Consider the following 25,362-nt stretch of genomic DNA (forward strand, 5'->3'; position numbering starts at 1 on the left):
TTGGGGCAGAAATGGTGGCCAAAGGTTGAAGCTTTGCTTGGAGCTTCAATGGAGAATGAGGGAGAAGAAAGGCAACGTGAGGGAGAGGGAGAGAGAAGGCTTCTGCAATGTTTTCTGCTGAGTGAAGAGGGAGAGAGTTGCTTTTTGGTGTTTAAAAGGCTTTTTCCTCTTTTCTTATTATTTTATTCAAGCTCTGCCACATGTCCCTATTTGATTGGAGCAAAAAGGGCCCACTTTCTCTTTTTGACTGTGACCCATACTCAGTCACAAAAGTGAGAAAAATCTGACCTTTGAAACGCTAAAATCCTGCCTCGGTTTGCGTGCCATTTCTCTGGTTCCAGTTTCTCGCGTTTCTCTGCGTCCGTCGGGGCCAGTTTTCGAAAGTAAGCAATATGTATATCAAAACGCTCAGAATAAAACCCCGAGCGTGGTTCAGAGGTTGGTTTCGTTAAATTCTAAGTCGCACGCAAAACGATGATTTTTAACTAATTAATTAGGAATTAACCCATAACCTCCCAGTTATGGATTTCTCTCCCTTAATTAGTCCAACCCGCATATCTTGCCCCCACTATTCCTATTTCTACCAAGAACATATCTATACATATACACTGAATAATACTTATATATATATATAATCATTCCAAATACATCGTTTTCGAAAATTCTGGGTAGAATTTCCAGGATGTTACAATACTCCCACCCTTTTAGGAATTTCGTCCCCGAAATTAACTACTCTATGAACAAACTTGGGTACAATTCTCTCATCCTATCTTCCAACTCCCATGTAGAATCACCCTCATCGGTTCCCCACTGCACCTTCACCAATGCGATCTCCTTTCCTCTCAACGACTTCGTCCTTCGGTCAGTGATTTCCTGAGGTTGTGCTCTATAGGTGAGGTTATCCTTCACCTGTACCTCGTCCACTGCAAGTATATGTGATGGATCTGGGTTGTACCGTCTCAGTTGAGAGACATGGAACACAGGATGCAAATTCGATAAACTCGGAGGTAAGGCGATATGATAAGCTACAGGCCCAATCTTCTTCAAAATCTGATATGGACCTAGATACTTGGGTGTCAACTTCCTAGCCTTGAGAGCTCTTCCGACTCCGGTTACGAGAGAAACCTTCAAAAACACATGCTCTCCTTCCTGAAAATCTAGTGGCTTCCTCCTTCTATCATAATAGCTCTTCTGCCTATCCTGAGATGCTTTTATCTTCTCTCGAATCAACTTCACTTGTTCGTTAATCTGTTGTAGCATTTCAGGTCCAAGAAGTACTGCTTCTCCATCATCGTACCAACAAATAGGAGTTTTGCACTTCCGTCCATATAGAGCTTCAAAAGGAGCCATACCAATACTGGCTTGGTAGCTATTGTTGTAAGTAAACTCAATCAATGGCAAACAATCCATCCAGCTACCTTGTTGCTCTATAATACACGCCCGAAGTAGATCCTCTAGAGTCTGAATGGTTCGTTCAGTCTGACCATCTGTTTGAGGATGATAAGCTGAACTAAGCTTCAGCTTTGTCCCCAAGGCCTCATGTAGACTCGTCCAAAATCGCGAAGTGAACCTCGGATCCCTGTCAGATACAATACTAGAAGGAATTCCATGCAACCTTACTACTTCCTTGATGTACAACTCCACTAGCTTTTCCATTCTATACTTCATATTCACCGGAATAAAATGAGCAGATTTGGTGAGTCGATCTACTATGACCCACACAGCATCATGTCCACGACTAGTCTTGGGTAAACTAGATACAAAATCCATAGATATGCTCTCCCATTTCCATTCCGGAATCTCCAATGGCTTCAATTCTCCCGATGGTCGCTGGTGCTCAACCTTAGCCTTTTGACATGTCAAACATCTTGCTACATATTCGGCTACATCTTTCTTCATGCCATGCCACCAAAAACTTCTCTTCAAATCTTGGTACATCTTAGTCATTCCTGGATGGAAACTAAGACGACTTTTATGTGCTTCCTCCAAAATCTGAACTTTCAAATCATCTAGAGATGGCACACATATCCTCCCCTTGAATCTAATTAACCCGGTTACCCCATGAGAGGAGTGCCATCAGATGAAAGCATCACGCCTTTCATCGCACGGGGTTTCAGTGACCACAACGCAAGGGTACTCCAAGGAGTTCGCAAGGCATGGGATGCGGTGTGAAGAAAGGACAGAGAGCTTAGGGGAAGCAGTAATGGGATCATCGGCGGTTATCATAAGTGGCTGAGAGTTCGGACACAAGGATTGGATTGGCTCCCAAATCTAAAGACTGTGAGAGACAATGAGGTTAAAGCTTCGGAAGAAAGTGATGAGGTACAAGCCCTAAAGGCAAAGCTTGAAAGAGCCCGGGTAGTCAAAGAGAAGTTCAAGTCCATAGCCATCAAAGTCTGAAGAGAGTATGATGAACTAAGGGACGTCAATATGGCCACCGATGAAGCCTTGGAATGAGAAACCAAGAAGGCCCGAAAGGAAGAACACGACCAAAACAAGTTTTGAGGGGCTGTATAAGGAATCATCACGGGTCAAAGGCATGATCTGGAAGGACGAGCTAAAGGCTTGCCTTAGGTCGAAAAGAAATTTGTCCCAACAGCTAAGCGAGACTGAAGGGAATATGTGGGCCATCATCGATGAGTGCAAAGAGAAGCTAAATCTAGCGGCGACTCACGAGCAAAGGCTAGAGGATGAGTACGCCAAGATATCAGCAGAAAGGGAAGCAAGGGAAAGGGTAATTGATTCATTGCACCAAGAGGCAACAATGTGGATGGACCGATTTGCTCTTACTTTGAACAGGAGTCAAGAACTTCCCTGATTGCTAGCCAAGGCCAAAGCAATGGCGGACACCTACTCCGCCCCCGAGGAGATCCACGGACTTCTCAGCTATTGTCAGCATATGATAGACTTAATGGACCATATGAATAGAAACCGCTAGGAAGTTTGTATTGTCGCTCAGATCTTGACTAGTTATAAACTTTCTAAATAAAATGAGTTTATCCCACGTTTTTACTCCAAAAATCAGTGCGAATCAAGTCGCTCCCGCATTTTATCTCTAGCATGCATTGTATGTTGGTCTCGTCCTTTGTCACGGGAAGCCGGAAGGTCCATATCACCTTCTTAATTGTACACATGGGGCACTGCGCCCCCAAATGCGCAAGTAAGAAGAGATAATTTTCCAGGCTCTCGTGTCCGTAAAATGCATTCATATCATGCATCGCATAAGCATCTCTTCATAACATCATAATGAACATATCCTTCCTGCATTTGTCCGTTATCATATTCTAGCCTCACATTTTGCATGAGTCATTGCATCATCATACATATGCGTTCAACATACTTTTTGTTCTACAAACTGCATACCTTTTGTTTTCATGTTTGCTCATGCATGAGCCTTGCATTTTCCTCTACAAAACAAAAACAAAAAAGGAAGCATGAAAATTCATGATGCATTCTTGGTTGCATATATTCAGTACCATGAGCCAACCATGTTGGGATCATAAACCCGTTTCACTTAAAAACAAAATGAGTGAACATGGTACCTAATGCATAGTTAACTAAGAAAAGAGGTTTCTTCGGGCATCTCAATTTGATAATTACATTCTCCCTGCATAGTATGCGTATTCCCGAGTCTTTCATTCCTATGAAATGTTGTTGAAGTATTGGCGATCATAATTGCCATTCCTTGGATTATAGGGTTGAACCAAGCTCATGCTTTTTCGAAAAAAGTTCATCAAGTCAAGTTGAAGTATGGAAGTAACTATCTTGCAAAAATTGGGGCAAAAGATGAATCGAGTCACATCACTGCTTCGTCTACTGCCAAACATATTTAGGATTGTTGATGTCCTTGTCACTTCCAGTTTCACCTTGACAAAGATGTCATGGACCATGTTGAAAATCTAAATTGATTCAACCCCATATCCTGCGTAAAAATTCGCAATACTTCAACTGTACATCATTCGCATAGATCCATGCTTTTCATTGGTTGCATTGCTCATTGCATTCTTTCCTTGAAAAAGAAAATAAAAATAAATAAATAAATAAAATAAAATAAAAATGAACTTAATCGTTATTATCAAAAAAGAAAAAAAAACACGCTTTACGGCGCCCCTACCAAACCCGTGCTAGAGCTAGAGTAATGGGTGAAGTAGAGAAGGTGCAAGAGCAGATGAAGGCCGACATGGAGGCCATGAAAGAGCAAATGGCCACAATGATGGAGGCCATAATAAGCATGAAAAAGATAAGGGAAGTCGATATGGTTGCAGTTGCCGCTACCAACGCTGTTGCTAAGGTGAACCCGATGCCCCCATCTGGCCTAAACCAAATGAATCATCCAACCTCAAATATGGTAGGCAAAGATTTGGGAAGTACGGATGACCCCATGATGTGCAAATTCAAAACGAGCACGCCTTCCCATCATATGGCTTGCCTCCCAACTATACACCACCCAATGTGGCATACACTCTCAATGAAAATCTCAATAACTCCACTCCGATACTCATTGAGAACCAATAACCTCAATCTGATCAGGCACATATCTCTCAAACCATGGGGGAGACACATGAAATTCCCCACCACAATCTAGCTGACTTCGAGCCTTGGCTCGGATATGCCACTGAAGGGCAAGCAGTTGGTGGTATACCCTTTGAAAACACTTTGGAGGGCCCTCAGTTTCGCCCACAACCACAACCATTGCATTTTGCGGTGGGAAGAGCCCCTCCTGCTATGGCCGAAAAGGGAAAGGCGGATCATCTAGAGGAAAGGCTCAGGGCCATTGAAGGAGGTGAAGATTATTCCTTTGCTAACCTAGAAGAGTTGTTCCTAGTACCCAATATCATCACCCCTCCCAAGTTCAAGGTGCTGGACTTTGACAAGTACAAGGGGACTACTTGTCCCAAGAACCATCTAAAGATGTATTATCAGAAGATGGGGGAATACGCAAAAGATGAGAAATTGTTGATACATTCCTTCCAAGAAAGTCTTACTGGGGTAGCTGTTACCTGGTACACTAACTTGGAATCTTCCCGAGTCCATTCTTGGAAGGACCTAATGGTTGCCTTTGTTAGGCAGTATCAGTACAATTTTGATATGGTTCCAGATAGGATACAACTACAGAACATTTGCAAAAAGGGGGACGGATCTTTCAAAGAACACGCCCAAAAGGTGGAGGGATCTGGCGGCCTAGGTGGTACCCCCAATGATGGAAAGGGAGACGATGATCGTGAAGGTAGACACATTATCGATACTCTACTATGAAAAGATGGTGGGCTACGCACCCTCAAAGCTTTGCGGATTTGGTCTTCGCCAGTGAAAGGATCGAAGTGGATCTGAAAATAGGCAAATTTAATCATCCTGCTTGGACGAATGAGAAAACTGGGGCAAATAAAGAGGGTGACGATGAGAGAGAAACACATGCTGTGACTGCCATTCCTGTACGGCCAAGTTTCCCACCAACCCAACAATGTCATTACTCAACCCTTCTCCTTACCTACCGCCCATTTATCCACAAAGGCCATCCCTAAATCAACCACAAAGTCTGTCTACCGCACTTCCAATGACAAACACCACCTTTAGCACAAACCAAAAACACCAACCAAGAAATGAATTTTGCAGCGAGAAAGCCTGTAGAATTCACCCCAATTCCAATGTCCTATGCTGACTTGCTCCCATATCTACTTGATAATTCAATGGTAGCCATAACCCTAGCCAAGGTTCATCAACCTCCATTTCTCCGAGGATACGACTCGAACGCAACGTGTGCTTATCATGGAGGAGCCCCGGGGCATTCCATTGAGCATTGTATGACCCCGAAGCATAAAGTGTGAAGTCTAATTGATACGGGCTGGCTGAAATTTGAGGAGAATCGCTTGTTGAATCCTAACATTGACAAGCAACACCATACATGGGGCAATTCTGGAAGCTGTTGTTATGACTCATCAGGATTTTCAAGTTTATGCCATTATTATAAACCACAGTTACAATGCTAAATGATATGGATAAAATGGACATCCTTGTCTCTCTCATCCTCTCACAAACACATCTTTGCTTATTCAACTTCCACCGGAATGTGAGTGCAAGCCATTGGTCTGTTTGCTCAAGCAACCTGTGCTCCTGAGATTGGACTTCCAAGACCATTCAATCAGAGATTACTCGTTTTGCACGTTGGTGGGGGTGCCGTAAAACAACGAGTAAAGTTCGAAACAAATAAGTTTCAAAATAAAAAATAAGTTTCAAAATAAAAAAATAAAAAAGGCATTTGATTGACTGTGTTTTCAAGTAAAAATATAGACGTTCATGTGACCTCATTTTGTCTTTTTAGAGAGAAGTGAGTTATCAAGAATAGGATGTTGGACAAATGGCCTCAGTTACCTTAAGAAAAAGGGGGGTTGAATTAAGATACAAGGACTATTCCCCAATTAAACTTTCACTCTCTCTTTTCGGATTAACAATGCACACAGGGACAACCCTTCCCTTGTGTTCAAGAATCCCCTACAACAAGAGACCCACAGTCTCTTAATCCCTTTTCAGAAATAAGAAGAAGAGAAGAAGAAATCTCTCTTGAAAGAGATAGATTGTACAATGAAGACCAATCAAAATTCTTTATTGAATATGCAAGTGGTTGACCAAGGAATCTTTTGAGAGGATAAAGACATTTCAGTTTGGAAAAACTCTTAATCTTTTGAGAGGATAAAACTTTTTGGGCAATGAAAACTCCCTTTAAGTTCGTGTTTCCAAGTCAACTTTGATGGTCATTCATAAAAAATTTGAATAGGTGTGACTCTTGACAATTATTTTCTTAAAATCCCCTCTAGTAATCAATTACAAGACTTATGTAATCGATTACAGGTTTTAAAAATTTGAATTAAAACATTTTCAGCTGTTGGTAATCGATCACCAGAGAGCAAATCTCAATTTGAAATGATAGAATTCTTTGGTCAAACCTTTTGTTTTTCAATTTGGAAACTTCTTCCTAAAGATTCTAGAGATCAACTTGATCATACATTTTCTTGGATTCTTGTCTTGAATAAAACTTAGAAGCACTTGATCTTTTAGCATCATCAAGACATCAAAACATCTTGCTTCTACATAGGAATCATTTGACTTAATCCATCAACTGAAAAATCCTTCAAATATTTCTCGTCCTTGGAAAATTCTTTTTGCAAAAATTAACTGCTTCTTTCATTCTCCTTTTCTACAAGGTTGTGAAAACAAAACAACGATGGATACCTTAGAGCCCTACACTGGGGCAATGAAAGGCACTATGCATAAACCTCAAACGAACCTAGGGGTAGATTAGAAGTTCTCACCCAATAGGTTCCTTGCTACAAGGTCATGACGAAAGATAACAATTGGTACCTCAAAGCCTTACACTGGGGCAATGAGGGGCACCGTGCATGAGCCTCAAGTGAACATAGGGGCCGATCAAAAGTTCTCACCCATCGATGTTTTTAACAAAAAAAGGGGGACAAACCCTAGGATTTCAATGGATTGATCAAACATCAAACGACTCCATTGCCGTCACTCCAAAATGGTCAAGTGACTAAATCAAAAAGAACATACACTCTGAGGGAGTTCCCGGAGAGATTTGCAAAAAGATAGGATGAGGTTGCATGAATTATCACCTTTTTCAAAAGGGCAGTCAATATGTGTTTTCCAAAAAAAAAAATCAAATCAAAATCAAAATCACAAAATAGGGAAAGAATGTCATGAACATTATACAACTTTCCATTACATTGCATTGTTTCATATGAAGTCCACATTTACCAAATTTCACGACAAAGGTTGCATGCATCTGCATCCCTAAAAATCATGTTAACTGCATAGATTTCCTACATCTAATGTCCAAATCTTGTGGATTTGGGATGACCGGCCCTCTCGATGAGTCGATCTCTTGCTTTCTCATAAGGGTGGACCCTTGGGTACTTGTACCTATCACCTTTAGAGGACTACACGTCCTCGCCTTAAGAGGACTACACGTCCTCACCTTCGTAGGGCTACACGCCCTCACCTTTAGAGGACTACACGTCCTAGCCAACAGAGGGCTGCACGCCCTCACCTTGAGAGGACTACACGTCCTCGCCAACAGAGGGCTGCACGCCCTCACCTTGATAGGACTACACGTCCTCGCCAACAGAGGGCTGCATGCCCTCACTTTCAGAGGGCTACACGCCCTCGCCATCAAAGGACTGCATGTCCTCACCTTCGTAGGGCTACACGCCCTCACCTTTAGAGGACTACACGTCCTCGCCAACAGAGGGTTGCACGCCCTCACCTTTAGAGGACTACACGTCCTCGCCAACAGAGGGCTGCACGCCCTCACCTTTAGAGGACTACACGTCCTCGCCAACAGAGGGCTGCATGTCCTCACCTTCAGAGGGCTACACGCCCTCGCCATCAGAGGACTGCATGTCCTCACCTTCGTAGGGCTACACGCCCTCACCTTTAGAGGACCACACGTCCTCACCTTCAGAGGGCTACACGCCCTCGCCATCAGAGGACCACACGTCCTCACCTTCGTAGGGCTACACGCCCTCACCTTCAGAGGACTACATGTCCTCACCTTTAGAGGGCTACACGCCCTCGGCTCCGAGGACTATACGTCCTCATCTTCAGAGGACTACATGTCCTCACCTTCAGAGGGCTACGCGCCCTCGCCTTCGTAGGGCTACACGCCCTCACCTTCCGAGGACTACATGTCCTCACCTTCAGAGGGCTACGTGCCCTCGCCTTCGTAGGGCTACACGCCCTCACCTTCCGAGGACTACATGTCCTCACCTTGAGAGGGCTACGCGCCCTCGCCTTCGTAGGGCTACACGCCCTCACCTTCCGAGGACTACATGAGCTCACCTTCAGAGGACTACACGTCCTCGCCTTCAGAGGACAACATGTCCTCGCCCTCACCTTCCGAGGACTACATGTCCTCACCTTTAGAGGACTACACGTCCTTGCCTTTAGAGGACTACACGTCCTTACCTTCAGTGGGCTACACGCCCTCGCCTTCAAAGGGTTGCACGCCCTCACCATTAGAGGGCTACGCATTCTCACTCTCAGTGGGCCCCATATCCACACCTTAAGATAATTTAAGGTCCTCTGCCCTTAAATGCTTAACCGAGACTCGCGCTCCCGATTAAGGGGCTAGTAGTTTCCTTTTATCAGTTTCTGGGCCACCCCCTAATATTGGAGGGCGACCAACTGTGCAAGCACAACCAGAGAGGGAGGCTATCACGCAGCTACTATGCATACCGGGGCAAGATTTCACCCGTGCCGCTGCAAAGAGACGAGTGCGGATCATGCGCACCAACATGACCACTCTTACATAGATATAGATGACATTGCTACTTAGCAACATTCTGCCCAGCGACCGCAATGCCGATCTCCCCTTGTGGAAGTATCAGTTGGTCTATGTCGTTCCGACATAGGTAAGTATGCATATGGTTCAATTGATTTCTGATGCCATCTATTATTTGCAGGGATCGCACCCACAAAGACACCCAGTGGACCTGAAGAAGTCCAACAGGGCCCTGGGGTTTCCAGCTCTGGTTACGGGCCTCTGTCGGCCCTACAGGGTGCCCGTTCCCCCCAGCAAGTTCATGTCGTCGTGGCATAGGTAAGTACGCACCTCCCCCCAACTAATTTCTGATGTCATCTATTGTTTGCAGGGATCGTGCCCGCAAAACACTCTGTGGACCCGGAGAAGTCCAACAGGGTCTTGGGGTTGCCAGCTCTGATTACGGGCCTCTGTCGATTCTACGGAGTGCCTGTTGCCCCCAACAAGGTCATCAGGCCCCCTACCAATCGAGCTTTCATCAAGAAGTATTGCGCCCCCAGGCAGACGCAGGGCGAAACACCACAACAGCATTGGGATGGCCGGTAGCGGGCAATAGACGCACCGCCGCCACCTCGAGAGTTCACCTCTGCTCATCCACAAAAAGGTTTGAGTATTGCCTACACCACATGGCCGACCAGCAGGCTACCAAGTCCAAAGCCAAAGATAAGCAAAAGTGCTAGGTCCGTGACCAACAAGTCATAAGGCGTCTAGCTCAAGACGTTAAAGAAGCGCTACTAGGAGGCAACCTAGTAACTTTTAAATTTCTGCTTGCTATTTGATCACCTTTTGTTTCTCAAGTGGTATTGGGACACACCTAGTTGCTCATGATCCTAAGAATTTAAATAAAACGAGCACAAGCTCGAAAGGTAGTCATACCTCCCAAAATATATATATGTATGTTTAGGTAGAAAGATACCTTAGATATGCATGTATGTAAACAAAAAATACTTCACAAAATATATATATGTATGTTTAGGTAGAAAGATACCTTAGATATGCATGTATGTAAACAAAAACACACTTCACAAAATATATATATGTATGTTTAGGTAGCAAGATACCTTAGATATGCATGTATGTAGCAAAAAGATACCTCACAAAATATATATATGTATGTTTAGGTAGCAAGATACCTTGGATATGCATGTATATAGCAAAAATACCTCACAAAAATATACACATGTTTAGGTAGCAAAATACCTCATGAAAAAAAAAGAAAAAAAAACAAAAACAAACAAGAAAAAGAAATAAACAAATAAAAAAAAAGGAAAAAGAGAGAAAAAAGAAAAATAAGTTGTCTAGCTGAAAAACCAACATGCTTTTGAAAAGAGATGACTTCCAACTTTTCTTTAAAGAAAAATTCACTGATCATAGCTAGTTTTTGGAAAAAAAATGTGTGTATACCTGAAGGGTGAATGCTGTGAAATTTTCCCGAGTACCCAAAATGGACTCGGATGAATGCACAAATTGATAAAAGAACATATTTTGGAAACATTGGGTTGATTTAAAATAGAGGAAATGGATCTTGAGCCCTAGCATCACATGACCATAAAAATTTGACACTTGAGTGTCCGCATAGGTGCATGCATGACCATTTTTGCATAAAATTTCCAAATCATCATTTTTGCATTTGTGTCATGGAAATAATGTGGGGCATCCCTTTTTATCCTTGAACCAAACCAAACCCTGACATGTATCATGTCTAGCCATTCTACAAGCCTTGAGCCAAAATCCTAACTCACCATAAACCTTGACCCAGGGTGAGAATGTCAATCCTTACCCTCGGAAGCAAAAAAAAGAAAAGAAAGGAAATTCCCAATCAAAGAGTGGGAGAGAGCAAAAAAAAAAAAAGAAAGGAAAGGAAATTCCCAATTAAAGAGTGGGAGAGAACAAAAAAAAAAAAGAAAAGAAAGGAAATTCCCAATCAAAGAGTGGGAAAGAGCAAAAAGAAAAGAAAGGAAATTCCCAATCAAAGAGTGGGAGAAAGCAAAAAGAAAAGAAAGAAAATTCCCAACCAAAGAATGGGAGAAAGTAAAAAAGGAAGAAGAAAAAGGAAGGAGAGAAAGTTCCTGATCAAAGAAACTAGAAGAAATGTGCAGAAAGGTCTTTTGACCAGATAATATCTAAACAATACAGAATTGTCACCAAATGAACAAAAGGAAGGAAAGGGAACCATGACCTAAAGTGGTCTTCTCCCTTTGATTACCAACCAAAATCCTGTGTGCTAGCGACTTTTTCACCTTGCACTAAACCAAAACAGAAAAGGAAAAGGCCAAAAACACACAAAAGCCGAAAAACCCACCAAAAGAACCCATTCCCAAGGGAAGTCCTATTGATCCATGATCACACATGTAATTTTTGATTCGATAGGAAATAATTTGCAAAGTCAAGTCATGACATATCTATGGTTCGGAATTAGGATGAAACACTTACCTGTGCGAGATTGATACACTTTGAGTGGATTTCTTCTAGTTTTGTCGAACCCAGTGTTTCCTCTAAATGGTCATTTAGAAACGAAATGCTAACATCCAAAATCTCATTTATGGTTATGGGGGGGTTTCATCAGCAGACTCTCCTTCCCTGGTAGACGCATTGTTTTTCACTCAAAAAAGCATATGCTGCTCTAATCAGTTGGAATATTTGTCTCTTTGCTAAAGCATGTTTGCATTTTAGTGGAGAAAACACCGAGACTTTTTCAAGTCTCACAAGTTATCCAGAACTACGTAGGTCTGAGTTCCTCATTGGAGGATACGTAGGAGCAGGAGCCTCGCTTTTGTCGACCGCACCGCTTTTTGTTACCATGACCCAAAAGCTGGTAGCCCGCGGAGACACCTTACGGTTATCCGCACCTCGTCATTCAGTGACCCCAAGTGTGATTGACGAGCGGAGGCCAATGTGGTCATCTGCGCCCTTTCCGGAGGTGTCAGCATTTTCCGGTGGAGACTTTTTCAAGTCTCACAAGTTATCTAGAACTACGTAGGTCTGAATTCCTCATTGGAGGATACGTAGGAGCAAGAGCCGTGCTTTTGTCAGCCGCCCCACAATCTCTGTCATACTGACCCTGAGGTCATGTGACATGCGGAGACAAATTATGGTCATTCCGCACCCCTTTTACCATTCAGACACAGTCGTGTCCGATGGCACGCAGAGACAAATTATGGTAATTCTGCACCCTTTTGTCATCCAGAGGCGGCGGGCCCGATGACATGCAGGGACAAATTATGGTCATTCTGCACCCCTTTTGCCATTCAGACACAGTCGTGTCCGATGGCACGCAGAGACAAATTATGGTCATTTTGCACCCTTTTGTCATCCAGAGGCGGCGGGCCCGATGACATGCGGAGACAAATTATGGTCATTCTGCACCCTTTTGTCATCCAGAGGCGGCGGGCCCGATGACATGCGGGGACAAATTATGGTCATTCCGCACCCCTTTTGCCATTCAGACACAGTCGTGTCCGATGGCACGCAGAGACAAATTATGGTCATTCTGCACCCTTTTGTCATCCAGAGGCGGCGGGCCCGATGACATGCGGAGACAAATTATGGTCATTCTGCACCCTTTTGTCATCCAGAGGCGGCGGGCCCGATGACATGCGGAGACAAATTATGGTCATTCCGCACCCCTTTTGCCATTCAGACACAGTCGTGTCCGATGGCACGCAGAGACAAATTATGGTAATTCTGCACCCTTTTGTCATCCAGAGGCGGCGGGCCCGATGACATGCAGGGACAAATTATGGTCATTCTGCACCCCTTTTGCCATTCAGACACAGTCGTGTCCGATGGCACGCAGAGACAAATTATGGTCATTTTGCACCCTTTTGTCATCCAGAGGCGGCGGGCCCGATGACATGCGGAGACAAATTATGGTCATTCTGCACCCTTTTGTCATCCAGAGGCGGCGGGCCCGATGACATGCGGGGACAAATTATGGTCATTCCGCACCCCTTTTGCCATTCAGACACAGTCGTGTCCGATGGCACGCAGAGACAAATTATGGTCATTCTGCACCCTTTTGTCATCCAGAGGCGGCGGGCCCGATGACATGCGGAGACAAATTATGGTCATTCTGCACCCTTTTGTCATCCAGAGGCGGCGGGCCCGATGACATGCGGAGACAAATTATGGTCATTCCGCACCCCTTTTGCCATTCAGACACAGTCGTGTCCAATGGCACGCAGAGACAAATTATGGTCATTCTGCGCCCTTTTGTCATCCAGAGGCGGCGGGCCCGATGACATGCGGAGACAAATTATGGTCATTCCGCACACCTTTTTGCCATTCAGACACAGTTGTGTCCGATGGCACGCAGAGACAAATTATGGTCATTCTGCGCCCTTCGTCAATCGCGGCCGACAAGCCCGTTGACACGCGAAGATTTACATCATCTTCCGCGCTCACAAGATCTGTCATACTGACTTTTGAGTCACGCTGACAGACGGAAATACCCGAGTGGTTATCCGTATAAACATTCTTTTGCTATCTGTAAGACAGAACGCTTGATAGCATGCAGAGACTGACATCGTCTTCTGCACCTTTTGTTCCCCTAGGAACAACAAGTCATTTGCATGGAGAGATTTTATGGTCACCCGCGACTCTCGTCAACCGAGAGGAACGAAATTAGTGTCTTATCTTTACTTTCCTTTTATCTCCAATAAAAGACAAGTAAAGAGGGGCAACTGTCATACCCTAATTTCGTCCGGGGACCTTTGCTTGATGACATGCAACTTTTGTTTGGTCCTTGTGAGGTGCTTGGCACCCATCATTAGGCAATTTGTGAAATTCCGGGACATGCCGGAAAACAAAAGAAAATATTGATGCACAATCCGTAAGGTTCCGTGACACACCGGAAATCAAATGGAAGCATCGTTGCACAATTAGTGAGGTTCCATAACATTCCGTAAGTCAAAAAGGGGATTATTATGTAATCCGCAAGGTTCTGTAACATTACGGAAAGAAAACAAGTATCGTTACGAAATTCATAAGTTTCCGTAACTTTACGAAAAAGAATCATCAAAAAAGGCAGGGGGTGTACTTAGAAAAAATGGGGGTGCAAATAGCAACCAGGCCCACTTGGGCCCTCCAAAAGATTCCTCCAGAAGGCTGTTGCTTCTGGAGGAAGCAACCCTGCTCGCCTGGGCGAGCTGGGTGGCAAGCTTCTCCCCCAATTTTCTATAAATAGGGGGAGAAGTGAAGTGAAAAAGGGTTCAGCCCCTTTGGCACTTCTCTCTCTTTCGAATTTGCTTAGAAAAATTGTTTCCGTGAAGAAAATCCAAGCCGAGGCACTTCCGTAACATTTCCGTAACATTTCTGTGAGGAATTTCGCGAAGGTTTTCGACCATTCTTCGACGTTCTTCATTCGTTCTTCATCGTTCTTCAGTCTTCAACGGGTAAGTACCTCAAACCAAGCTTTTCAATTCATTCTATGTACCCGTGGTGGTCCACACTTGGTTTCATGTATTTTTATTCTCGTTTCATTCACTTTTTATACCCCCTTTTGACGTGCTTAAGCCATTTTATTTAAGTCATTTCTCGCTTAACCTAAAAATAAAATAAATTTCCACCGATCGTTTGAATTGTATTATCCGTTAACTTCGGTTAAAATGAATTCCGACCGTTCGGTCGTGCCGTAACCACGTTGGAAATAAAAAAAGAGGTAAAATAATAATATAATAATCAAAAAATGTCTTTTAGTAAAATAAAACGGAAAATCAATCGGACGTTTTCTCTTTGGGATTTCTCATTCTTGATTGAATTGACTAATAACTAAAGTGAAACTAAGGCTAAAATCAACTCGCCTAGTCAAGCTCGTCCACAAAAATAGGTTTTTGAAAGTTTATCATTTCAATTTCTTACTAAGTAAAATGGATCATTTTTTAAGGTCCAACGCCTTAAAATGATCACCTTTCAAGTAAAAAAGAATCACTTGATTCACGCATAAGAAAGAACTACGTAGGTCTGATTTTCTCATCCCAATTGAGGAATACATAGGAGCAAAGGGAAACACCCTTGTCGACCACAAAAAGAGAAAAATATAAAAAAGGGTATAAAGGATATAAAGACATAAAAAGGGAACGTAAAAATCAAGGTCATGTTTGCACATTCGATTAAAGGCTGCCGTCCCTTGGGACAAACGTGTAGGGTGCTAATACCTTCCCCGTGCGTAAATACAACTCCCGAACCTTTCACTTAAAAGTTCGTAGATCGCGTCTTTTCCGGTTTTTCCAACGTTTTCCTCAAATAAACATTGGTGGCGACTCCGCGCGTATTCCTTTCATGGAACACGCATCCCGCGAGTCACGCGTCGCCCGCCCGCAAAAGGGCAATTTGCGATAGTTCCACTTAGTATATACATGTTTTGTGCCATGTAAATATTAATATTGTGTGATGTGTATATAATTTATGAGATGTGATAACATGGTGCGTTGGTATTATAACATTGTGATTGAGATTGGGTGTATGTGATAAATTGAGTATGTGTTGAATTGTAAGATACATGTGTATTGAGATCTTGTACGCATTGAGTTGTGAGCTATGAACTGTACAATCACACAACTGTAAGACCCTTTAAGGGCAACGAGTTAATGCGCGATGAGTTTTATGATGGGATCCATTGTGGGAACCTAACAAGTCTAATCACTTTGAGGCACGACAAGTTAAAATGATTTTGAAAACAATTTAATAGTTATGTGTATTGCATAATTAAAACTGGCAGCAAATATATGATTTAAAATGCTTGTTTTAATGAGATGATTAGTCATATGAACATAACTGTAGAAGCAAAGCTTCATGGTGAATCAAAGGTGATTAAAAGGTGTTTTGATGATAACAATGATGATGACAAAGGTGATGACAAAAAGCTCAAAGATCAATCAAAGAACAACTCAAGTGAATCAAAGAATCAATCAAAGAACAACTCAAGTGAATCAAGAACAATTCAAGAGTTCAAGATAAGAATCAAGAAGAATTCAAGACTCAAGAAGAAAGTTTAGAGTCAAGAATCAAGATTCAAGGTTCAAGATCTCAAGAATCAAGATCAAGATTCAAGACTCAAGATTCAAGAATCAAGAGAAGGCTTAATCAAGATAAGTATGAAAAGTTTTTCTCAAAAATTGAGTAGCACATGATTTTTCTCAAAACATGTTTACCAAAGAGTTTTTACTCTCTAGTAATCGATTACCAGATTGTTGTAATCGATTACCAGTAGCAAAATTGTTTTGAAAAAGTTTTCAAATTGAATTTACAACGTTCCAATTAATTTCAAAAAGCTGTAATTGATTACAATGTTTTGGTAATCGATTACTAGTGCCTTGAACGTTGAAATTCAAATTCAAATGTGAAGAGTCACATCCTTTCAGATAAAAGCTTTGTGTAATCGATTACACTTATTTGGTAATCGATTACCAGTGACTGTTTCTGAATAAATCAAAAGATGTAACTCTTCAAAAGGTTTTTGAATTTTTCAAAATGGTTTTAAGTTTTTTCTAAAAGTTATAACTCTTCTAAATGGTCTTCTTGACCAGACATGAAGAGTCTATAAAAGCAAGGCTTTGTTTTGCAATTTCATATTAATTCATTCAATCTTGAACACTAATTCATACAATCCTTTACAAGCCTTGAATCTTTGAACTTCTTCTTCTTCTTCTTTGTACCAAAAGCTTTCTGAAGTTTTCTGGTTTTCTAAACCTTGAAAACTTGTGCTATTCATCTTTTCATTCCTTTCTCCCTTTGCCCAAAAGAATTCGCCAAGGACTAACCGCCTGAATTCTTTTTGTGTCTCTCTTCTCCCTTTTCCAAAAGAACAAATGACTAACCGCCGGAATTATTTTGTGTCTCCCTTCTCCCTTGTCAAAGAATTCAAAATGACACAGTCTGAGAATTCTTTTGATTCTTCCCTTTCCCTAATACAAAAGTGTTCAAAGGACTAACCACCTGAGAATTCTTTTGTATCCCCATTCACAAAGTATCAAAGGTTTAACCACCTAAGATCTTTGTCTTAACACATTGGAGGGTACATCCTTTGTGGTACAAGTAGAGGGTACATCTACTTGGGTTTGACTGAGAACAAGAGAGGGTACATCTCTTGTGGATCAGTTCTAGTGGAGGGTACATCCACTAGGGTTTCAAAGAGAACAAGGGAGGGTACATCCCTTGTGGACCTTTGCCTGTAAAAGGACTTTTACAAGGTTGAAAGAAATCTCAAGGACCATAGGTCACTTGGGGACTGGATGTAGGCACGAGTTGTTGCCGAACTAGTATAAAAACTCTTGTGTGTTTGTTTCCTTCTTCCCTACTCTTTTACTTTCCGCTGTGCATTTAATTTCCGCTTTTACTTTCTGTTAAGTTTCTCTTCTACTCCATATTCTCTTAACAACTTAGTAAAAGCCTTAGAAGAGTAATTTTTTAATTAGTAAAGGTTTAGGAATAATCAATTCAACCCCCCTTCTTAATTATTCTGAGGCCACTCGATCCAACAATAACATATTAATATTATTTCTCTGTGATATGTATATGATGCATGAGGCATGATAACAAGATGTCTTAGGATTATGAAACTGTGATAAATTATGTGTAAGTGACAAGTTCAGTATGTGTTAAATTGAGAGATAATACATGTATTGAGATGTTGTGTGAATTGAGTTGTGAGCTATGAACCATAAAATCACAGGACTGTAAGACCATTTAAGGGCGACGAGTTAATGTCCGACAAGTATTATGATGACATCCACTGTGGGAACCCGGCGAGTTGAATCACTTTGAGTTGTGACTAGTTAAAATTATTTTGAGAACAATTGAGGAGTCGTGTGTTTTGTATAGTTCATAGATAAAGTCTGTATGTTAAAATATTTTTTGGGTTGGACTTGAATCAGGAGGGAGAGGGCCTGACGGACTCTTGGGAGTCTAAGCCTTGGGGGTAAACACACTCGGTTTGAGTTTTCCTTTAAGTTTGTGTCGATCCCACATGGTTGGAGCATTGTCACAAAACAATGTGGCCCTGACTGGTCTCCCTATGATTTTACCTAGTGAGAGTAACCTGACTTACCAGTGTGTGGTCTGTCTTGTCATGTACTCCTAGGTGTCCGACGAGGTTTTTCATTGATATGGTGCCACATTGCATTTAGGATTGAGTCTTAGTGTATCTGTTGCATAACACCTGTATAATGATCATTGGGAGTTGTTACGTGATGGTGGATAATGAATTGTGTAGTGTGAAACATTGTGTTGTACTTGAGATGTGTTGTTCTGAACACGTGATTAATGTGAAGGTGTGGAATGTGATTTTGTGATTAAATCCTTAAGACAAGTGATGTTACCAAATGATGCAAATTGTGCTAAGTTGAACTTGTTATACTTATATTATATGTGTGTGTATATGTGTGTGCTTTCGTTTATCTCTACCTGTTTAAGAATATGATAACTCACTCCTTGTGTGATATTTGTGTTTGAATCCTGTGATGATCTCGAACCTTGTGTTCATAGAAGTAGATGGTTAGGTGAATGATTTTAAAGAACCTCGTGCTAGAAGACGCTTGGACACAATGCTATGATAGGATGTGACATTGGGACATGGGTTTTTGTATTAATTGCATGAAGTTCTAGACATGTAGTTTTTATCATTTTTGTTTCACACGATGATTCTTTAGTTCATTCTCTGGAGTTTTGGATGGTCTTGTTTTGAGGCGGAAATGTTTTCATACCCTTAATTGATAAGTTTTTAATTTGGTGATTAACGCAAATGTGAACCTTTTACCCCCGAGAAATCCTTTATGTTTATTGAATAAAACCATTTTATGTAATTCTGCATTTTCATGTATTTTATTATATAAATATGTATATCGAAGTAAAGGTTGTCACCCCCAATTCATGCATTTCCATAGTGTAACACCCTGAGATATTATAAGTTATAAATCGATGTTTAATTTTATTTATTGTGTTGTTTGACTATATCATAGACTTGAATGAGTTGAAGTATGCCTTGAACTAGTCATGTGTGAATTTCTTGATATAGATGTTGAATTATGTGGAGTTTTGTTAAGCTAAGTTGAAAGTATGAGATTTTAGATTTTACCAAACTCTAGTATAATGAAATCAGATACCGAATTCGTTAACCGTTGGATCATCTTCAAATTTTGTATAGGTATCCCTAAGATATTTTTCTACAGTCTGATCGTTGGGATCTTGAAAATAATAACTTCTGGTCTCCCGCTAAGCGAGTATGGCGCGCTAAGCGCAACTCCAACCGAGGGGAATTGCGTTGAGTGGCCCAAAGCTGCGCTAAGCCCAACTCCAGCCGAGAGGAAGTGCGCTGAGTGCCCAGAAGGCCCACTAAGTGAAAGTTGGAGGTTATAAATACGTCCTTAGCATGAAAAACACGATTTTCACTCTCTTCTTCTCCCAAAAACGTCTCCCAAACCCTAAAACCTTATTTTCCACCACCCAAGACCGCCGGTGGCCGCCGTGAGCCGCCGTTGCTTGCCATTGGACTCCCACACCAAGAGGAACACTTTAATCGGAGCGGAATCCTCAAAATCCTCCCCGAAGATTCGATGGAGAAAATTCCTCAATCCTCCTTTTTAGAGTTTCTCTGAGGTAACCTTAACTTCTAAGCCTTCTCCTAGCTAGTTTGAGTTCCTCTTAGTGTCTCTTATGTGTTGGGTATTGTAATAGGGTGTTTTTACACTTCCTTTGAAAAACCCTAGAGAATGAGACATTGTAAAAGTTATCTTTTTATAATCTTGAGGTTGTTTTTGTGGCATTCACTGAACTCCGGTCACATTGGCGTGATCGAAATTTCAAAAAGATGTTTCTTTTCTGTAGAACCCAAAATACCCCTCAGTCCCTTATGTTTTAACAATGGTATTTAACCCCGAATGTTGCCTTTGATCTTGTTTTTGAAGCCTATGCTAAATTCCTTTCGTTTTGGCGTAATAGAGACTTGCGTTGGACCGAAAAGCGCAAATGAGAGAGAGACCTCTAAGTGACGCAAAGAAGAACTGACGGAGAACTCATGATAGATGAGGGGAGTTATTATAAAATTTACCGTTTTGAAACCATAGTTAGGGTTAGGGAACCTAGCTAATATCTGCCTGTCCCTGTTGCATGCTAATTTTCTTTCAAGAAAAACTATGTTTTTAATGAATGGGATTGCGATATATCTATTGTTGATGAATAACATTATTGTTTATTAAACTGGTGTTGTTTGAAGACCTGGGGAGTTTGAACCTCAGGCATGGAAAATATATTTACATGCGAAATGAGACTCATTGTTGATGTCGCTATTGGTGACTTTAATTGATATGTGGTGATGTTGATGTTTATGATGATATTGATTTGAGATGACGTTGTTAATAAAGACCATGTCAACATGAATTGATGGTATTGTTGATGATTATGTGAATATGAAATGAGGTCATTGTTGGGTTGATAATGTCATTGAGACAACATGATGTCTATGTTAAGAATGATGTGAAAATGGAATGTTGATTGATGTTGGAAATGCTTTGGCATGTGCATGTTGTGTATGTTCATGGGGGGCGAAGTGCACTGACCTTCCAGGGTCTTTGGCACTTGCTTTTGGCTATGTTCATACGTTGGATGTTGTGTATGTTCGTGGGGGGCGAAGTGCACTGACCTTCCAGGGTCTTTGGCACTTGCTTTGGGCCACGTTCATACGTTGGATGTTGTGTATGTTCATGGGGGGCGAAGTGCACTGATCTTCCAGGGTCTTTGTCACTTGCTTTGGGCCACTGACCTTGTCGGATGGCCCAGACATGGGTGGCAAGCGTGGCTAAAGAATCTAAGCGTTTCTGAGGGGATGCTTAGGCGCTTTAATTGGTCCATGGTCTTTGGCACTTGCTTTTGGCCATGTTCATAGCTCATACGACACAGGAAATAGAATAACTGTGGCAGAGTGTACTTTGTACTGAGGGGGCTTGTCACCTGGTAGGGAAATTCTTTTGGCCCTAGGCTGATCACCTATGGGGGGGTAGTTACGTGCACAACCGGGTGATCTCGATGAACTCTGCATGGTTTCCTAAGTGAGAGTGTCGTGTGGACACACGTAAGCTATTTTCTGGGATTTGGTTGTTGGTACGTACCACATTGCATCTGAGAGTTGAGTCAGGTGCATGCATCATTATGTGCAGTCTTGATTGGATCCATGGATGGATGATGAGTAATTGTTGAATATGGATGATGAGTAATTGTCGAATGTGGACAATGAACAATTGTTGGGTGTGAGTGTTGGATAATGAATGTTGTGTAAGCTCATGATGTTTGCTTACGTTTTCTTGCTAAATGTGATTATTTGGATTTAACATTGGTTCTTTTTATAACGAACTCACCCTTGCAATTTTGTATCGTGTGGTTGATACTTGTGATGATCACGAACATTGTTCGTGGGAGCAGAATGACAGCAGCAAAGTGCAAGGAGTAAGATTCTGGTGAGGGGCCGCTGAGCTGAAGTGATGACGTTGGCATTATTTTGGGTGAGAGTTGTGTTTTGTAATCAACTCCTTCGTAGTTGGTTTTCAAGTTTACTTTGTTGGGTTAAAGATGTAAAACTTGGATTTTAATTATATTTATGAACAAATTTAATTTCCATTATGTGTATGATGTGTACCGAGTTACTGTTTCAATATAATTATGTATATTCACTTAAGTAATGGCATGTTGTGGGGTGAATGTATGTTGTGACAAAAAAAATTACTTCTATTTTCATAAGCAAATGAAGGGAGTTCCTTTTTATAAAAATTGAAATTATCGCATATTAGAGTGGTGATATCGTAGCGACGAGGCAGGTCGTTACACATAGCACAACATGATGCAATTTTCCCAAGGAGGGGACCCATCACCAGAGTCATGGCTAGAAGACTCTGTTGATGAAGAAGATCCAAAGGCTTACAAGCTCTACATAGAGCCACATTATGTGGTATCAGAGAATCTTCATCAAGGTGTAGCTGATTCAGATGATGAGGGGTCTGCAGATTTGAGGATAAATCCACTTCAATAGGGAGGGGATGATGTAATCCTCCCAAGGAAGGGACCCATCACCAGAGTCATGGCTAGGAGACTCCAGGAAGATTGGGTCAGGGATTCAAGAGAAGACCCTAGGGTTCTCATGAGCCTCATGGTAGATTTTAGGCCCATGGGCTAAGTATAAGTCCACTTATCTTTGTGCATATTAGATCAAGGTTTCATTATTTTTCGGGCCTTGTATTTAGGGCTCCAAAGTGTAGGGATGGTGCCCCAAAAGTTTAAGGTACCCTAGCAATATAGGATTTTTCAGCCCTTGTATTTTAGGGCACCTAGACTAGTTTTTGTATTAGGGGTAGTTTTGTAATTTCACATGCATTAAGTGCACTATTTGATCTGTGTGTGTTTGGAGAGAAATTTAATTGAATTGGGAGAAGCCCAATGCAATTAAATTTTGGACCACCCTAAGGGGGAGGTGAGTGTCATACCCTAATTTCATCCAGGGACAATTGTTTGTTGGCATACGACCTTCGTTTGACCACCTCAAAATGTTCAACACCCATCGCCATGGAATCCGTAAAGTCCCAGGATGTTTCGGGGAGAAACTGGCCAAAAACACAAAAATGAGAGTGTATTTAGCAAAGTGGGGGGGGGGGGGTGCATAAATAGACCATTGCACCCTAATTTCATCTGAGGACCATTGCTGATCGCTTCGGAAGGCTTAACACCCATCGCCGTGGAATCCGTAAAGTTTCGTGAGGTTTCGGAAAGAAAATAACCAAAAACACAAAAATGGGGGTGAACTTATCAAGATGGAGGTGCAAATAGAAATTCTTGAATCTGGGCCCATCTAGAGGATTCTGGACCTTTTCTTGCTTCCTGGCTAAGCAACCAGCTCACCTGGGCAAGCTGGGCGGCAAACACCTCCCTCTTTTTTTGAAAACGGGCCTCTAGGGCTTCCGTAATGCTTCCCTAAAATTCCTGTAACCCGTGGTAAGCCTTTTCCACTTAATATTGGTGGGAGGAAGGACAAAAAAGAAGAATATCAAGTCCGATAGGCTTCCGTAATGCTTCCATAACTTTTCCGTAAAGTACGAAACGGAGGGTGAACTTATGAAATTGGAGGGTGTATCAGGAAACTTTTTGAGGAAGCCATCTGCTTGCCTAGGTGAGCTGGGTGGCAAGCTTCACCTCTTTTTTTTGTAAATAGGTCGAGGGAGGCTGTTCCAAAGGATCCCTGACCCCTATGCTATGCATTTCAGCTGTTTTTGGTGAAAAAATGTGTTTCCGTGAAGAAAATCCAAGTCGAGGTGCTTCCGTAATGCTGCCGAGACGTTTTCGTGAGCCAATCCGTGAAGATTTTCCACCTTTCTTCATCGTTCTTCGTTCATTCTTCGGTCTTCAACCGGTAAGTGTTCGAATCCAAAACTTTCAATTCATTTCTTGTTTTTTTAGCTTTCATCTTCATTTCATTCACTTTCGGTTTTCTTTTCTTCCATTTTTAACGAGCTTTAACCGATCGTTTAAACCGTTATCTCGCCTAATAAATGATAAAATGAATTCCAACCGATCATTTGTGTTGTAATGTTGTCTAATCACTGTTAAAGAAAAATCTAACCGATTTTTCACGCTGTAACCTCGGTTAAATAAAAAAGGCAAATAATAATAAAATAATCAAAATATCTTGAAAAAAAGAATAATAAAATAATCAAAATATCTTTGAATAAAATAATCAAAAAAATCAATCGGACGTTTTTCTTTGAAAGTTTCCTTGAATGAATTGACTAATAACCAAAGTGAAACTAAGGCTAAAATCAACTCACAAATCAAACTTTGTCCGCAAAAGTCACTCAAAATCGTTTTAAGGTCCAACACCTTAAAACGGTCCTCTTTGCTTTTATTGGTTAAAATGGACCATTCAAAGCATAAAATCAACAAATAACTTTATCGCTTTTGCAAGAACTACGTAGGTCTGATATCCTCATTGCAATTAAGGATATGTAGGAGCAAAAGCCCCGTTTTTGTTGACCACCCCAAGAGATCATTAATGGTCCAACACCTTAACGTTTCTTTTCTTTCCAAAAATCAAAAGATCTTTTAATGGTCCAACACCTTAAACGACTTTTGTTCGGTTAAAATATATCTTGCGAAAAAAGATAAAAACAACTTAACCAACGTTTTGTTCTGAAAGAACTACGTAGGTCTGATTTCCTCATCGCAATTGAGGAATACGTAGGAGCGAGGGAAACACCCTTGTTGACCAGAAAAAGATAAAAAAATACAAAAAGGCCCATAAAAAGCTAAAAAAACAAAAAAGGGAAAATACATAATTTTGAAGTCATGTCTTGCACACTCGATTAAAGGCTGTCGTCCCTTGTGACGGACGCGTGGGGTGCTAATACCTTCCCGGTGCGTTAAAACAACTCCCGAACCTTTCACACTTAAAGTTCGTAGACCAAACATTTGATTTTTCCAACGTTTTCCTCGAATAAACGTTGGTGGCGACTCCGCACGCCTTCGTCCCTTGGAAGATGCACCCGTGAGCCCCGCGTCGCCCTCCCTTCGAAGGGTAGGTTGCGAGAGTTGGCGACTCCACTGGGGACTATTTTTAGAGAGTTAGGCCTATTAATCTTTTGTGCTAAAGTTGTATTTTCCCTTTCATCAATTTCCCTTTTCCTTTATGTTCTTGTATAAACTTCTTCGATGCTGTAAGCGTGTTATAATGAGATCAATATGTATTCATTTGATGCACACAACACCAACACCTTTTGCACACACGGTGAGTTGAAAAGGGGTCGTATACCCGGGTCCATGGGAACATAAGGAGTGGAGGTGAATTTATGGTCATGCTGGGTCTCCGACTTGCTTGATAACAGTGAACCCTCATCTAGAGTTTTTCTCTTTGATAACATATTGTTGCTGGTAGTCCCTACTATCGCAATATGTTTTTCGAAGAGGATGATACCTCTAGAAACCATCAAGAGAGATATGACCACCTTGGGAGTTATCACTAAAAGCCTTTTAAGTTCCTCTCGTTTAGGCCCCTAAAATAGGGG

The sequence above is a fragment of the Glycine max genome, chromosome 6 (assembly GCF_000004515.6).
Source record: "Glycine max cultivar Williams 82 chromosome 6, Glycine_max_v4.0, whole genome shotgun sequence".
Taxonomy (NCBI): domain Eukaryota; kingdom Viridiplantae; phylum Streptophyta; class Magnoliopsida; order Fabales; family Fabaceae; genus Glycine; species Glycine max.